This window comes from Leguminivora glycinivorella, chromosome 16 (genome assembly GCF_023078275.1).
Source record: "Leguminivora glycinivorella isolate SPB_JAAS2020 chromosome 16, LegGlyc_1.1, whole genome shotgun sequence".
Taxonomy (NCBI): Eukaryota; Metazoa; Arthropoda; class Insecta; order Lepidoptera; family Tortricidae; genus Leguminivora; species Leguminivora glycinivorella.
The window spans coordinates 15,611,961-15,629,965 of NC_062986.1; the positions used below are offsets into that span (position 1 = coordinate 15,611,961).

The 18,005-nt window shown below is 34.7% G+C and overlaps 1 protein-coding gene across 1 annotated transcript in view; it reads left to right on the top strand.

Moving 5' to 3' along the window:
* The window catches only part of LOC125234620 (guanine nucleotide exchange factor subunit Rich), a 90,107-nt gene that overhangs the window by 26,386 nt on the left and 45,716 nt on the right, over window positions 1-18,005 (top strand). The gene's annotated exons all lie outside the window — the stretch shown is intronic.

Genomic DNA, 18,005 nt, shown 5'->3' on the forward strand with positions numbered 1-18,005 from the left:
GGCGACAGTTCATTCAACAGTTTAGCCACAGTATAATAAAGAGTACTTTCGTACAGTATGGCCACTCCCGCTCCCCGCTGAAAGTGCCGCCCACCCCTCTCGGCTACCTCACAGTTACCGCCTGTCAAACACGCGAACAGTCGACCTGTCATATCTCACTCATTGAAGCATAGTACGCGTTCACCTACACAAGCTTAGACTGTGCTAGGAACGCGCCTCTTTCATATATTTGATCGCCAGTGTCCGAGGGGTGGTTTAGCTATGCGCGGCAGGAAGTTTGATGTCAACTGTAAAATATGTAGTGTACATTGAGATTTGAGCCGCAAAAGTGCATGACGAATTTATCAATGAGTTTATTCATAATTTCTTCATGGAATTTCGCAGCTTATTGTTTGCAAGTTAAATAAAAGCTTGTAAGAGATATAATACGATTCCAAGGTTTCCTTATGATGAACAGCGCCAGCTGTCAATATGGCGCACATCTATCACGGCAGCTCTGACAACCGTATAAGCGTTCATGAATATTTCCTACGAACTGGTTTACAGAATGCTCGATAGGTGGCGGCACCGTCTTGCATGATCGACTTAACGTAGTGTCAATCATATGAAGCAGGTTTTGTGCAATTCATTTTATGATTGAATTTTTTAATCTTCGCTATAGCCATTATATTTAAATTTATACACGGTTATTTTGACTTGATTGATATTTTACTGCTAAGCTCTAATTTTTACCCGACTACGGCAAAGCAAAAGGAATTTTGACTCTCTGACTAGTGTGAATCGTACAGGTTTCTTTTAAGTTTTTGATAAGATAAATATTTTTAAACCTAGATATGTCCATATCCATTTTACCAAAGAGGATCAAGTATTATAGAGAGTTGCTGTCAAAGTAAAATATGTAATCACAGTGCATAGACTGCCATCTCTCGTCACAAGCTTAAAACTTTTAAACCTGTTTTGAAAATTTGGCCTATATTCTTAGCTTGATATGTGTTAAAATGTCAAATATTAATTTTAGCACCATCTAGCCGAGCGTCCCCCAAAGGTATAACGCCATCTAGGCCACCGTTCCTTTTTCTATATGGTTCTGAGGTAGGTTTTTTTCTTAGACTGTAGCTGTCTATACGGAGTTACATATGTCTTTGATTTTACTTAAACTCATACACAAACAGTGACTTGATTGACACGGTATTTTGTAAGGGCCCATTTAGACGGTAGCGATAACTCACGAGTTTTATTTCATTACGGTATTCGATGGCTGTGCAAAATTGTATGTAACCTCAACAGCCCCCAACGTAACGCACGCCGTCTAAATCAGACCTTAGTGAGTTTTCTCTGAGTTTAACATCAGACTTGCAAAATTAAACCATACCAATGTAGGGAACAAATCAAATTATTTTATTAAATATTTTTTGATATATAAATTATAAACTGAAGTAGATACCATACACTAAAGAAAAAGCGATCAAAGGAAAAGGATTCATATAGGAGGTGCAAGCACAAATTGCTCGCCCTTAGAGTTGGTCAAAGGCGCCTAGCCTTCAGAGATAACATACACTAGAGAAATTTCGACGGGTACCTCGGCGGTCAGGGTGATGTAGCGGTCGAACACGTCAGCCGCGTTAGCTGGAGACCCGGGTTCGATTCCCGGCTTCGCCACCAGTGGGCTTGATCGCTTTTTCTTTAGTGTATGGTATCTATTTCAGTTTATAATTTAAACCATACCGTTCGGTCATCAATATTACCAATCATGGTACTGACCAATAATGTTACCTATAGAAACAATTCCAACAGTATCATGTTTACGTAAAATGTTGCCAAGACAAAATCATAAGGCTACTGCCCGCTTAAAGGATGTTATCCTGCCCTCCACCGGTTCTTCAAAATAGTGTAAGGTACATCGAGGCAAATCTCAACTGGGGGACAAATATAACTGGTCCATTTTTTCCATGTTTTACAATGTTTGCATTATTAAATTTAATGTCCACCGGTTACATATGTTAGGTGTGTTCAGTGGATACGTGTAGAACTCAACATCATAGTAGAATAATGGAAAAAATGGATTAGTTACAATTGCCCCCCAGTCGAGATATGCCCCGCTGTACCTTATGATATGGACAGCGTTGTGTGTAGGAATAACGTATTTTCAATTCAATTCAAAATATCTTTATTCATGTAGGCCTAGTTACAAGCTCTTATGAATAGTTCATTACATATATATTATGATCTTAATCTAACCTAATTATCAGAGCAATTTATTGTTGTAAATTATTGTTCATAATAATATTGAGTCTATAATATACAATTTCATATAAAAATAATCGTTAAACAAAAAATATATAATTAGGTATATGTATATATAAAAATACATGTCTAGAATATTTCTAGGAAAAATCCAATGTCCAAAAAAATACAATATTAATTTCATCAACAATAATAATAATAATAAACGTAAAAATAAGAAACCATTTCGAATAACAATTAATCCCACGTTGTTTTATCATTCATGTAGTCTTGTGTTTCATTTTTTATGTAAATCCTCTAAAATTCATTCAAATGTTGGCCCTCAATCGAAACAGTTAACCAGTGTATAAGGTTCACATACTTCTACTTTCTTTCTCCGTCCAGTCTTCAGTCCCTCACACTCCCCACAGAAAGACATCAAATTAAAAATACATATATCTGTTTTTATATTTTTTGGGGGTGACCCAAGCCAAGTCCCGAAGGGCGGATTTATGATTAATTATTATTATTATTCCTCTTTATTCATTTTAATTCTTAGGCTAGGTTTTATAATATGATTATAAAAGTAAAATACAAAACCACATACAAAACAATACAAAATATATAAACACATTATAAAAAACCTAACCTAGGGTGCCGCCAGCAGCGGGGCAGGGCCCAAGCTGCCGGTGGTTAGGGCTGCAGAGAGAGGAACCGTCGGACTATCCGCGCCGTGTCCAAGATCACCGCCTTCTGCATCTGGCCCTTGATCCAGCCACCTAGCGAGAGTCTCTTAAGATGTTGGTCGAGACTCTTCGCTATTGGACCGTTCGCTGAAACGACTATCGGAACAATGATCGTTGAATCAACATCCCACATGGCGGTTATCTCGTGAGCCAAGTCTAGGTACTTACTGGACTTGTCCTTCTCGGCTTTCACGAGATTCTCATCATGGGGGATGGTGATGTCAACGAGCACGGCCCGACGTTGCGGTCGATCTATTATCACAATGTCAGGCTTATTGGCTACAATAGCAGGACTATTGTAGCCAATAAGCCTGACATTGTGATAATAGATCGACCGCAACGTCGGGCATTCATTCAGTGATAATAGATCGATCCCAATAGAGCGTGGCACGACCATTTTCAAGAACTGGCGCAGGTAAGTACTTGATAATTATTATTATTATTAGGAGCCTTCTGTGTCCCACTGCTGGGCAAAGGCCTCCCCCCTCTTTTTCCATTCGTCTCTGTTAAGTGCTATGTCTGACCAACCACTCAAAAAGTTCATGACTGAGAGGTCAAGCGATCTAAGGACTCTAGCGTGTTCGTTTTGCACTACCCGCATAATAAACAAACTACGAACGTTAGGTAACTCCATCTCTTTGTAAACTTGTTTGGTTGGGTACAATCTTGGCTTCTTCAAAATCACTTTTAGGACCGCACGTTGAGCTCTTTCTAACATAATTATAGCGGTTTTAGCCGCTCCTCCCCAGGCAGTTATGCAGTAGGACAGAATCGGTTGGCAAATACTAACATATACAGTTTTCAGAAGCTTTTTATCCGCAGAATTACGCAGGTTCTTAAAAATATATATTAATTTCCGTATTAGTAGTATATATTTGGGAAGTTTAAACCACTTTCATTTCGTTCGAGCGATTCTCGCTCAAACTCATTCCAGTGGTCTAAACTCCCAAATACATCCTAACCCTCAAATATCTGGGCAAGAATTGTATCATCATCGTTAGGAAGTTTAAACCACATCGATATCCTTTCGCGATAATAGTTGTGTTTAAAATCACTTCATACCGTTCGAGCGTTTCGCGTCCAAAGCAGGCATATTAATCGAGTTGACAATGTAAGTCATCATTATGGATTAACATTTCATTATAACAAGACGTTGCTAACTAACGAGTATTTACTATGAAGTTTGTTAAGCAACCTCAAACCCTTCGGTTTGACATACTAGCTTCAAACTGTTCAAAACAGAATTCTTATCATGGAAAACTTTTACCGAATTCAATCCGTTGCGTCATTTGTGGACCATCTAATTGTGGAAAGACCAATCTAATGATAGGTCTTCTTTTACATGAACAAGGAATTCGTTTTCAAAATGTGTATGTGTATTCAAAAACTCTTTATCAACCTTTATACAACTATCTAGAAAAAGTGTTGTCATTGGTTCCCTCAGTAAATTATTTCAAATATCGCGAAAATGATGAAGTCGTGAGTCCTCAGGATGCAGCTAATGACTCTGTATTCATATTTGATGACGTTGCATGTGAAAATCAAAATAATATAAGGGATTACTTTGCGATGGGACGACACAAAAACATTAATAGTTTTTATTTGAATCAAACCTACAGCAAAATACCTAAACAGTTAATAAGAGATAATGCAAATCTGATTATTTTGTTTAAACAAGACGAAATTAATTTACGACATATTTATGATGAACACGTTGGAACTGATATGCGATGGAACCAGTTTAGAGATATGTGTGCCACTGTATGGAACCAACCGCACAACTACTTAGTAATAAATAAGGATTGTGCGAAGAATTCAGGATGCTATAGATCGGGTTTTGATACATTTATTATTTTAGATGAATGTATTTAGAATGCCGCAATTACATTACACCGCCATTTCTTCATATAATTCCAACGAGGTTGCATCGTAATGAACGAAGAGAAGAATTTAAAAGAGAAGCTGCTTCAGTCAGCTGAGGCTGTAAAGAGAAAAGTTAAGTTAATTCGTAACATCAAAACGGCCAATGAAATGACATTAGAGTCAGTTTTAAAACCAATAACAGAACCTCTCAATGAGATGGTTAAAAGTAATAAAAAAAGTAACTTTAATAATGAAAATAATTACCTTAGCGACGAATTTAAGACTGATGATACAGACTGGAAAAACTCAATTAAGCGATTGAAATTCAGCCCTGAGGCCAGTGATAAGGAAAGTACTACTCACACCGTTGGTGTGAATTCTACGATCTCTAAAAGTAGAGACGTTTATGATGGAAGCAACGCCTCTTTAGATGACAGTATTAATAGCGAGGAATCAGCTGATGAGTTCTCTTTTAAGACTTCTGATTCGATAGATTCTCCCGGAGATGATAATAGTGATGGTAACATTTCGTATAATTTGGAGAATATCCCTTTTGGCGTACACAAAGAACGTGGTAAAATTATGCTCGGATCGCATGTGGTAGCGCTTGATAATAACAGTATAGTAATTAGCGGAAAAACTTACAATTTAACCCCGGGTTTGAAGGAATTATTATTTACAAAAGTGCCTGAACTTGAAGTTATAACTGAAGAAGATAAACTTAATTATAAGTTACTGCTATTAGAAACGAATGCACACAGGCGTGACTTTAATCCAAATAAACCTATAAAAAGCAACAAAGGTAGAAAATATTTACAAATCATAAGGCCTATGTTTAAATATACTAAAGAACGTTTAAAAAGTAATGGGAGTAATGTCCAGGGACAAGGGCTCCCAACTATGAAAAAGGTAACCAATAATATTTCATACGTTTATTGGGATGATCCAAATGAGTTAGTTGAAAGATTAAAGCTACTTATTGCATCCCGGGATGCTGGTAATACAGGGTTAGATAACGAAATAATATCTATAATTGAAGAATTGAAAGAATCAGATATATTGAAAGATATATAATGACCTAACGATACTTTAGATCCGCAGTCAATCTTAATCTTTTAATAAAGCATGATACATAGCAAAATGAACATTGATAAATTTGGACACCATGTACATAAACGCTTACGAGTATTCGAATTTTCGGAATTTGGCGAAAGGGCACTAATTCGCGCTGATAATGGCGATTTTGATTTACAATCGTCTCGACTGAAAGGTGTTAATACACCTGTGCTGTCTACTGATGGTGTAAACAAACAATATGTTGATCAACTCTTTAGTGGCACTTACAAAAAAAGTGAATTGGATTCTTTGCTTGAAACTATAAATTCACAAATTCATAGCTTGCAGCGCCAGTTGAACTTGAACTTTTATACAAAAAAGGAAACTGAGGGTATTTTGAGCAGACTCAGTAATGGAAAAGAACCAAATAGTAAATGAAATTCATAGGTCTGCTCGCAAAAATTTTTCGCGGCGTTCAGTTGTACTAAAAGGCATAGATGATTTGTGGCAAGCAGATTTACTGGATTTACAAAAATTTCATAATATTAATAAGGGTTATAAGTACGTTTTGGTTGTCATTGATACATTTTCAAAATACATATGGGGAATTCCGATGAAATCTAAGACCAAATTTGAGACCAAAGACGCTTTTAGGCAACTAATTGACACTGCAAAACGCAAACCTAAACATCTACAGACAGATTTGGGGAAAGAATTTTACAATACTGAATTTAAAAATTATTTGGAATCCTTGCAGATAAACCATTATTCAACCTATTCAGTTAAAAAAGCATCAATTGTAGAAAGGGTTATAAAAACTTTAAAAGGCAAACTGTATAAATATTTTAGTTTTGTTGGCAATTACAAATGGTTTGGAAAACCTTTACATGATATTGTGAATTCATATAATCATACATTTCATCGCACAATAAGGTGTAGACCGATAGATGTTGATTTCCATAAAGAGTCTGAAATAAAATCTATACTAAACAAACCTCGCTCATACCTACAAACAAGGGCCAACAAATTCAGTGTAGGGGATTGCGTACGTATAAGCAAGTACAAAGGCGCTTTTCATAAAGGTTATACGCCTAATTGGTCTACAGAATTATTTACAATAAAACAAGTTAAGAATACTATACCCGTTACATATTACTTAGAGGATCAACGAAAAAATTCAATATTAGGCACCTTTTATGAACAAGAGCTGCAAAAAACAAAGTATCCTAATGTTTATCTTATAGAGAAAATAATGAAAAGAAAAGGCAACAAGCTATACGTTAAGTGGTTGGGTCTTAGTACAAGCGAAAATAGTTGGATTGAGCGCAGTGCTGTTGTATAGAGGTAAATCTATTTATAATACTGATGCGAATGTTACTTTATCACTAGTTAACTGACTATGAAAGGAAGAGGACTTTTAAATAGTGCCATTAATAATCTTCCATTTGAACTACACATACCTGGGTACAATTATTGCGGCCCTGGAACTAAATTACAAGAACGCTTAAGACGGGGTGATAAAGGTATCAACGGGTTAGATTCAGCTTGTATGCAGCACGATATTGCTTACGACAAATATTCACGTATAGAGGATCGACATAAGGCTGATTTAGAACTTTATAAAATGGCTAAGCGACGTATGAATGCAAAAAACGCTGGGAAAGGAGAAAAACTGGCGTCATGGCTGGTTAGTAAAGTTATGAAATCAAAAATTAAGACAGGGGCAGGTGTTAAGTCATTTAAGCACTTAGTTACAAAAATACGTAGCGAATTAAAGAAAAAAAGAATGGAAATATCATAAGCAGTGCTTATACAGCTGCGAAGAAAATATTTCCTAACACAAGTCGTATGCGGATACCTCGTATAATACCTATTCCAAAAACTGGAGGCATATTACCGTTGATTCCTATATTCGCGGGATTATCGGCTCTGGGTTCTCTGGCAGGCGGCGCGGCAGGAATAGCTAAAGCTGTAGGAAACTATAAAGCGGCAAGAAATAAACTAGCGGAATCTGAACGTCACAACAAAATGATGGAATCCATAGCGTTGGGCAAAGGATTACATATAAAACCGTACAGAAATGGCAAAGGACTATGCTTAAAAACCTCAAAAAACTAAATGGTAGGTTACCCAGTCGAGCTCTCACAAATGTCGATATTATCAACAATTCAACGGGTATACCTTATTTTAGAGGAGTATTTATGAGAGACCGCTTACCCAAACTTCCTAAGCGTAGAGAATGCGCGATAATTAACTTAGACGAATCAAAAAACCAAGGAACTCACTGGGTAGCCTATGCAAAGGATAAAAAATATTGTGAATATTATAATAGCTTCGGCGATATTAAACCGCCATTAGAGTTGATAATATATTTGAAAAGATTTGATATTTCATATAATTATAGGCAGTTCCAACAATTTAATACTGTAAATTGTGGTCATTTATGCTTAAAATATTTAAAACAATTTTGGCAGAGGCGTTTAAATTGTTAACACTAATAAAAAAAATGTCATTTACACGATGTCTTTCACTTTATCCATAACGGGAACCTCCTCTAGTCTTACAACAAATTATTCGCCTGAACTTCAATTGGACGGTGAATACGAATGTGGTCTACTGTATTTATCTACGTTTAATTCAATACCTAACATAGATAGTCGAAATTGCAAATTTTACTACGGTGAGGGTGAAGTATTGGAGATACCAGAAGGCTCTTATGAACTCCAGGATTTAAACGATTATTTAAAAACACATGTTCAAGGCTGTTCTTTTAAACTTTTGTGTAATAATAATACTCTAAAAACATCTATTTTTTGCTCTAAGAGCATACATTTTGGTGGCGATAACTCCATAGGTAAACTACTAGGTTTCGGTAATGAAACTGTTCCTGCGAATATATTAATGGAATCTCCATTTCCAGTGTCCATTCTATCGACGACTATAGTTCGAATCGAATGTGATATCATTAGTGGATCATTTATCAACGGAAAACCGAGCCATATAGTTCATGAATTTGTACCTAATGTGCCTCCAGGGTATAGAATAATAGAGACGCCTAAAAACGTTATTTATTTTCCCGTCACTCAAAATACTTTAAGTTCTCTTAAAATAAGACTACTAGATACCAACAACCAATTGATAAATTTACGTGGAGAAGAGATTCAAATATATTTACACCTGAGAAAAAAATGATTGATTTCAATAAAACAGCAGTGAACCGTGATAAATCAGGCAGTACCCTTGGTGCTATCAAGAAAAGAAGACCGAAAAGCAGGCTCACTAGTGAAAATATTTTGTTTCTCAGATCAATCGGTTTACTAAAATGAGCATTCTGGACTTAGCAAACTCCTTTAGCTATGATAACTCAATCGAAAGTTATGAATACCACTCGTACAAACCTTACGTTACAAGTTTTAATTTGAACGATGAAATTCGCATACCCATCAATCAGCAAGATATGTACGTGTTGCCTTCAGCTAGCACATTATACATAGAAGGTACTATTACAGTGATGAACAGAGAAACAAAACAACCCGTGTCGAGCGTCCTGTTTACCAATAACCCTGTCCTCCATTTCTTTCAAGACATTCGATACGAACTGAATGGAATTGAAATAGACAAAATAAAAAATGCAGGAATCACAACAACAATGAAATCTCTTTTATCCATGAGTGAACATGAAGCGAGAATGGCAAAGTCGTGGGGTGGGACATAAAAGGTACTAAAGTTACCCAAGGTTTATTTTCTGCTTCTATACCATTAAACAAAATTTTGGGCTTTGCTGAAGACTACAACAAAATTATTATTAATTGCAAACATGAACTTATACTTTTACGCTCTAACACTAACTTGAATAGCGTTAAATTGAACCCAAATGAATATATAGACAATGTTACTTTATCAAAAGTGGTATGGCGTATGCCTCATATTAAGGTTTCCGATCGGGAAAGACTGAATCTTCTTAAATATGTGGAAAAAGATCGTGCAATACAAATTGCGTTCAGAAACTGGGACCTCTTCGAATATCCACTGCTGCCAAAAACTTCCAAGCACTCTTGGGCTATTAAAACTTCATCTCAAATCGAAAAACCTCGGTATGTTATAGTTGGTTTGAAAACTGGTAGGAAAAATGCGTCCGACAAAGATATAACACATTTCGATCATTGTAACTTGAGAGAGGTTAAAGTTTTCTTGAATTCTATATATTATCCTTATGAAAATTTGAATGTTAGTTTTTCCGATGAGAAGTATGCTATATTATACGAGCAATATTCTAAATTCCAACAGTCCTACTATAATCGTAGTCAGGCACCCTTGTTAAATCCTTACGATTTCAAAGAAATAGCACCATTGTTTTTCGTGGATTGTTCAAGACAAAGTGACACTTTAAAATCGGGTGTTGTTGACATCAGAGTTGAAATAGAGTGCAGTGAGGATATACCCGATCAAACATCTGCGTATTGTCTTATTTTGAATGATAGCATTATAGAGTATAGACCTCTTAGCAATATAACAAGGAAAATATCATGAGCACTAAAAGCTTATTCGTGGATGTTCAAGGGTTTAAATCATTAAATAACGATTTTATAATAAAGGAATTCGCACTTAGTACTAAAGAATACACGCAAGTCTTTTTAATAAAACCACCCTACACGTTTTCTCATTTATCTCAGCAAGAAAGAAAAAGAGTAATATGGTTAGAAAAAAACCACGGGATTTTATGGAGGGAAGGATTTGTCGATCACAGAGAATTTAAAAGAATGATTGTGAACCATTTAAATAACAAGAACATTTATGTAAAAGGAGCGGAAAAAATTAAGTGGGTTAAAGATTTGTGTGCTAATTGTGCTGTAATAGATTTAGGTGAACAAGATTGTCCTAATTTTCTACATTTGCATGAAAAATATTGTAATAAGTCTAGTGCATATAACTGCCTGCATCATGAAAAAAATGTGCTTTAAAAAATGTTATATGTATTAAAAAGTGGTATTTTGATACTATTTTGTCTGCACAAGATTTATAACGATGTTTACTATTTTAGAAATAAGCACTGTATTATGTTTTAATGATAATAAATAAAAGTCTGTAATGAAAGACCCATTTTTTATTTTTTTATTTTACGCACACATACATTTTTAACCTTAACAATAAACTCAGAAATTTTCTTGTAACATTGATTTAGAGATTTGATTTATTAAACTGTATGCCGAATCCACAACATTGTCCACTGGTTCGCTGGCTATATATTGAGCACTAAAGATCATATTTTCTTCATCATCACTCTCTGCCTGGCTTTCCTGCCCGTTACGTAAGCCGATGATTTTTATTTGTATCAGACGGGGTCCCTCAGCAACGGATTTTCTACATTTCACAAAAGTAGTGGATGATTTTAATTTACGTTTTGGAGCACGCTGTTTAGTTTTTATTTTCTTTTTGTTGGGTGTTTCTATTGATGGTGCTGTAATGGTCACGTCATGCTTGTTGGCAAGTTCTGGATATGCGTCTTCAAATGTCTGGGTGTTCCACTCTTGAGCATGGGTAAAAGGATCCTCGGGGTCACAATGTTCGCACATGTTGAAACTGTAACACAATAAGTATTACCTTTAATAAAGCCTTACTATTAAGCATTAAATCTACCTCTTGTAATTTTAAGTTTTTCTTTTGTAAAATAAAGTTTAAATAAATAAATAATAATAATGTATTTAAATTATCACATAATATTTACTAAAAGTATATAATAAAAATAAAATAATTACTTGAACTTATTACTTGAACGACCACTTCTTATTGTATCAAATTCATAAATGCGAACATGCGAACATTATAACAATATAGAGAATGTCAGTATTGCAGTTTTCCAATAATGTTGTTGACCTGCTTTTGCCAGCGTAGGCATGCACGCGCCAAGAAATTAGACTCTATTCAGCTATGCAATATATACAGGTTAGGTAGATAAGCTTCTTGTTACTTGTCGGCGTTAATTGATTTATCAAACAGCTCAAAAGAAGAGAGTCACATGTGATGAGCAAAATTAACACCTTTGTATACTTACTCATTATCATTAGTAAGAAATTGATGTATTTAATTATAATTTATAACACTGAGTGAAAGTTACTCACAGAGCGCACTTGCAACTATTATTTACTATAAGATAGGTATAGCTCTGTACTTCCTTAAAGAAAAATGAATCTACAGCACTCAGGCTTTTGAGTAGGAAACTTATAACAAAAATAATTGTCATCCTTTTAAGAATGTATTCATCTTTTTACATTATTTTCATTGGGAAACATTGTTAAAGCTACTTAAAAATAACATAATTATTTGTACAATAGGTACTATATTGAATACATTCTTAAACGGTTGATCAGTATTTTGGTTACGCCCTGTAAAAATGGAAAGTATGGGAGTGTATAAGAAGAAATAAACTGAACACATATTTTTTATACGTTTATTAGATAAGTATACAAAATAAAAGCATAAAATACAGACGTGCGTTATTATATATATATATATATTTATTTTCCAATGCAGTGAGTTAGCAGAGTATAAGTGGATATCCCTCATCCTGCTAAAATAAAGTGTAATTTTTTTCATGATTAACTGTGTTAACTAAGTTTAATAACAGTTTGAAACACTTTCACGGTAAATACAATTGAAATAGTACATTGAAATTCGCTACAACATATAATATTCAGCACTTACTTTTAGTTACAACTTTTCCATTATTTGTTTCGGATCTACAAAAAAGAACTATTACCCCATGCCATAGTTGAAACTTTGTCTGATAAAATAATTCGTTTATCATCTTTATTACATAAAGCAACTTTGTTTACCGTTTGAGTGAAGATGTCATGTTTGATAGTTTTAAACAAAATATTCTTTTTTCGAATGATTTTATCGTTTAAAAGTACGTCTTTGTAATTTTCCAGTGTCAAATCTTTGATGGCACCAGCCTTAGTACCTTTTGCTTTTTTTACAAAGCCCTTTTTCGGGTGTGTACTAGTTATACAATACAGCTTAGACCGCAATCCTACAAACTCTGTTATAAGTGATCCTTCTAGCTCATCTTTGAATAGTCCCGGAATCTTTTTATTACGCAAAGGAATCTGGAAATCATTTAAAGGACTGTAATTACTCGTATCAAAGAAATCTAAGAAATGTGTCCTTAAGTCTTGGTAAAAGTCTCTAGTTTTAATTTCATAAATGAAACTGTCAGTATCAGAATAACAGAGGCGAACGCGATCACTATAGTGGGGTTTTATTACCGAGTAGTGAAATTTGTACATATGGTTTTTGGATAGTTCTAATACCGAGAATCCTATGTAAATGGGTTTATCCAATACAACTCTTTCTGGCTTCATTTGAATGGCTACCAAGTTGTCAGTGAGCACTGTGGCGCTATGAAAATTGGGTCTTGCTATTAAAGTACCGCCACAAGTAACCTTTTTAGTGCTGTTTCGTTCGTCATACCACTGGTTGACCAGTTTTACGTCAACGCGTCGTTCACAATCCTCAAGAGTTTTTCCGAATATCGAATTGTTCATTAGTTTAAATAGGTCCTGTTGAAATTGGGTTTTCGCATTTTTCCGCAACTCTGTATTTAAGTCTATGTATTTCTTTAAAAAGAATTTTGTTTAAAAGTGAGTACACGATGTATTTTCTTAATAACCAAACCGTTTTTGAGGCATGTTTTTAGATGCTCGTAATGAATTACGTACTCATATTTATCGAACAAATTTGGAATTAATTTTGTATTTTTTCCTCCCGGAGGAACAAACTTTTCTGCGCAAAAAGGATAGTCGTTGTGATCATGATGTAAATATTGCGGATATAGCAAGTCAACCTCAAGTATATACCCAAATTCCGCGTCGTCTGAAACCGATGTAATATCTAGGTGTGAAATTTCAAAGTCATCCAAAAAACGAAAATCTGACACAGGCAGCGGTTGTGACATTGCATACCCGTACAAATTATTACAATCTATGTATATGAGAAACGAATCAGGTGATTTGTTATCGTAGGTTTTCATATACTGATTATTTGCAATGGAATGTCTAGTTGAACACATACAAATCCCTCCTCGAATCCCTTTTTGAATAAAGCGAATGATTTCTAGGTCTGATATTAGCTCTAATTTAATACCAGTCATTAGTAACATTGCATCGAATGAAAGACTAGGGAGGTTAAATAGAACGCAGGATCTAGTCGATAACTAACCATACAATTTCGCCGAAAATTTTCAAAGATGTCTGATAAAAGTAAAACGTCGGTCTGAAGGTAAAGATCCGTATATTGACCAAGATTTTTTATATTAAATGTATTCCATACAGTTTGCGCATGCACATAATCCTCATCACTTATGTTCTCCGAAGTTAACGAGTTATAAAATAAATCCTGCGAAGGTAATTCAGTCTCGGCAAACGTGTCCCAACATGTTATATAGTCATAAGGATAAACACCTTTTCTAGTCAATAGGTCAAATTTGATTTCATCAGGAAAAAACAATCGTAAGTGAGAAAAGTCTGCCTTAGCAAGTCCCTTCGCTAATTTTTCTAAACTTGTATCTAGGAATTTAAACGAATCTACAAATCGTATCCGCACATACTGATCGTCAGGCATCTTTAAAAACTTACTGAAGGATATATAGTTTTCCTTGTTCTTCGCAATTATTTGCACCTTTGAACCTACATCCTCGCATAACTCCTTTATAAACAAGTGCGCATCATATCCTGCTAAGTTATGAAAGAAAACAGGAATAAATTTGGGAACACTATAACGTAAGTTACAGTATTGATGAGCGGCCCCACGATAAACACCAGTTAAGTGGCAGTGATCTCTTACTTTGTCGCCAAATAAAGCAGTCAGGCAAATGTGGCATGTCTGAGCATTTTTGTGGGCTAAAGCATTTGTTTCTGTGAAAATCATAGGCACTTCTTCACGCAATATTTTATAAATATCTTCAACATGTCTGTATAAATATTTTAAAAATTTAGAAACACAGTCGGGTCCTCTGTATTGAATAAATCTATTTAAGCGTTGATCATAAGAGCAGACTATGTTATAGGCAAAAGCTGCGGGTATATGCATTTGTTTATTTACAGTGAAACTTCCCTGAGGTTCCTTTTCAGGCTCACATGATTGAAATGGCCTAAGAATTGTTTCAAAGTCACAATAAACTACAAAAGGAACATTATAGTGACGTTCATAATGTTTAAATTGTAGATATGTACCTCTTTCCGGGAGTACAGTGGCGATTCCACTACAGGAGTGACTTTCAAACTTGTCTAGGGAAGGAAAAAATAAGAGGCAATCTTCACAAAAGTAAAGTTTACCATGATGTTTGGTTATTTGGGAACGAACCAATCGAGACAAATTATTTATTAAAACGTAGTGCGATTTATTTCCTTTCTCTATTAAAAGTAAATTAATTTTCTTACTCCTTTTATATTGAGATCTATAAATAGGTCCTGCCACTGTACGATTATCCATTAAAGAATACACATTAATACTTAAACCCACATTTTTATGCTCAAACATACCAATATCAGAGAAAGTTATGGGAAAACTGAGACCATCAATATTCAACACGTCTTTAAAGTAGGGGTATGAGGCCGTACGCTCTTTGTGATTTTTTGAGGGATAAAGCGCAGCAACAATACTCCACAGAAAACAATATTCATCTTTATTCTGTATGTTAATACAAGCTTTCTTGTTTTTAATAGACTTAGGTAAATCTATGTAAGAAGATCCTTTCAGAGGCTGGTATTTGTTAACATTAACCTCTAAATATAAATTAGATAAGAAAGTCCATCCACTATCGCGCTGCTCAAAATTTTCAATGTTATTTTTTATGTCGTTTATAACTTTTTGGTATAACTCAGAAAATGTATAGTTTTGATGTACTGTGAAGTTTTTTGTCGTAAACGACTTTGTTTCCTGCCGGTTGTTCTTAAATAAAAGAAAGTTTCCAAAATACTCGAAATTGATTTTTAAACACACGTGCTTTATCAAACACTGTTTTATAATATTTTCTAGTTTCGATGTTAAATTATCTAAAAACTGTTCAGGTATAGCAAATTCTAGCTCTTCAGATCCGAAAACTCTATAAGATGATATACGACCCTGAAAGGCAGACGAAATCTCAATTACGCCATCAGTTACTGCCACTAAAGAATTATTTTTGTGTTTAGTACTTCTCAAATGACCAACCCATTTATTTTTCAGAACTTGGATTGAACAGGCAGAGCAAAAAGGCATTTTAGTTCCACCTAACTAAATTCGCGTATAAAACAGTAAAATAAGTATTTATCTAACTAAAGTAAGTACCTATATGTATATGTGTGGTATCCGAATACAGTTCAAAATATACACTTAAAAATTATTTTTGACAATGCTGAATTTTTAACCTTTTTTGTTGTGAAAAAATGTAACTTCAGCATCGTCAAAAAGAGTTCTTAAATGCTTTGTGAGTTTTTGTAGATATTCCCACTGAGGAGTATCGTTATTTATTTGCGCTTTAACTGCCAGAAGGGCCTTTTTCCACTTATGCTCCGCTAACTCACTGCGTATATCGGCGGTGTTGTATACTCGCAGCTCCAAGAAAAACTCCCCCTCAAGATCAGCAGCACGCCGAGTCAATCCATCAGCCACGCGTTGAGTTATAGACGAGCGTAGCTGGTCTGGTGTAGGGCAATTTTTTGCAAATGCCTCGTCATTAGGAAATAGCTCGAAGACGTCGAAGGGGTTGCTGGCAGTCTTTTTCTTAGACGCTCCACTAGTAGTCCTGTAAATAATACAATAAAATATAAGTAATGCAAAACAAGGCAACAAAAAATATTTTTCAGATTACAACATAGGTGGGTGTCACAATTATAATAATCGAATAGATGCATATTTTAAATGTGTAACATACCTAGGAGATTTCGCCTGGCGAGGCTTCTTCACCTTCTTGGTCCCCGCGTCAATTTCTTCCCACTCTCGTTCTGAATCGGACCTGAAAATATTTTAACAATTTGTAAATTTAAATTCATAATGTAAGTAGGTAAAATAAAACGTAATAATCAAAAACAATTTACGTATGCAACGCATACAATATGTAAGTAGGTACGTGCAGGTGTCATATCTTTTTACCTATTAGCAGCATCGGACTTTCTTTTCTGCACCGGTTTTTTCGCTTTCGCACCTCCAGTCTTGTTATTTAGGGGTACAATAGTTTCAAACTCGGAGTCCGACCTAAAAGTAAATTAAAAAAATCATTTTAAACCTTGCACATGAGCAACGAGTATTATAATTTATAAAAAGACAAAATACAACACTTACTTACATGTTATATGTAGAAATGACGGTGGTTCGAACTTATTATTTATAAGACGTATGAGTACGTAATGTGCACTGTAAAGAGCAAAGTAGCAAAGGAATAAACAATTAGAATGATGGTTTATTAATAGCAACTTATTGATGATTTTACTAAACGAATCAGGGGTGTCACAGTCCTCATTTTACTAGTACTCGTAATAAATGCATGTAAGCCATTTGTATGACTAACTTAATATACTACGGTGTTTAAAATGCAAAATCGAGGCAAACTTATTAAGTGATTAAGTGATAGTGGTATCTTAGGTGTAGGTAATCTTATTCAAGAAATCACTCCATAGCGGCAAGATAACATGTTGCTAAAGTAATTTATACTACTAAATTATTTTTGTAGTTATTCTCAATTTGGTTTAAAAGCCAATATTCAAACATATTATTTTAGTGTACTTAGAATAAGTTAAACACCTAACAAGAAAACATTGGTTTTAAAACGTATGTTTTGCGCTGATGAAACATCCAAAACAGTGAATAAAGAGATTAAGGTGTTTATCCCGGTTATGATAATGTTACTTTATCATATCACCAATAATCATAAATCACCAAATACGTGCCGGCGGCAACCCTATATTTATGCCAATACTATGCTAACGCAAGTATCCTATAACAATTTACATCCGTTTCGAAATTACGAAATGTTAGATGTTGTTTTTAACAATTAGTACAATCAATGCAGAATACCTAATTAGAATAACATATGGATATGACGTTGCATTTTCGCAACACGAACCTTGATGATCGGCTAAG